At 45.4% G+C, this 703-nt stretch overlaps 1 pseudogene; it reads right to left on the reverse strand.

Annotated features, from left to right (window-relative positions):
* Window positions 1–6: 6 nt before the first annotated feature.
* LOC123256528 lies at window positions 7–404 on the reverse strand (annotated as a pseudogene).
* Window positions 405–703: the final 299 nt, after the last annotated feature.

Genomic DNA, 703 nt, shown 5'->3' on the forward strand with positions numbered 1-703 from the left:
CACAGTACACATGTGTTCTTTATCCTTGGAATATGGTGAATGGACATCGTTGCTAGGAACAGACATATTCTGATGGTGTGGTTGGTTCACAGTTTCTAAAAATGAGACCAAATTCTCATGATGGGAAAGTTCTTCAGCCACTGGGAATGAAACAACGTTCCAGTTCAGCTGGGTGCCTCCTTCTGTTAGAACACGGAACAGAGATGGGATTGGTTCATGAAGCTCTTCTACAGTGCTCTTTGAGGTGGGAGGTGTATCACTGTAATTTCGTGGATAGCACATACCTGAATGAGGCATTTGCTCACATCACTAGCACAGGGAGCTTTGTTACAACTCAGTGAGAAAGGGATCCATGTTAGGAACATCAGTACGGCTACAGTAGGCATAAGATACTGTGACTTCATGTTTCCTCAAAGCAGACAAATGGTAATCCCCAAGAAACTCGTGAGGCACAGAAAGGCGGGGCCGCCCTTGCTGCTCTCAGTCCCTTTTTCCTACACGTAGACGGGCAAACCGGGAACTTGGCCTTGGGGGAGCAGCACGTGCAGATGCTCCGGTCCAGCCGCTGCTGCCCCCCCATTATGTTTTTTTTTAAAAGAGAAAAGAGGAAATAAACTTTCTACAAAACCAATATATATCAAAAATGAGTGTGACATTATATGCAGCATTCCTGTGTCCTGAATTCACCTGTCTTTGCAAATGG

The sequence above is a fragment of the Gracilinanus agilis genome, unplaced genomic scaffold (assembly GCF_016433145.1).
Source record: "Gracilinanus agilis isolate LMUSP501 unplaced genomic scaffold, AgileGrace unplaced_scaffold60362, whole genome shotgun sequence".
Taxonomy (NCBI): Eukaryota; Metazoa; Chordata; class Mammalia; order Didelphimorphia; family Didelphidae; genus Gracilinanus; species Gracilinanus agilis.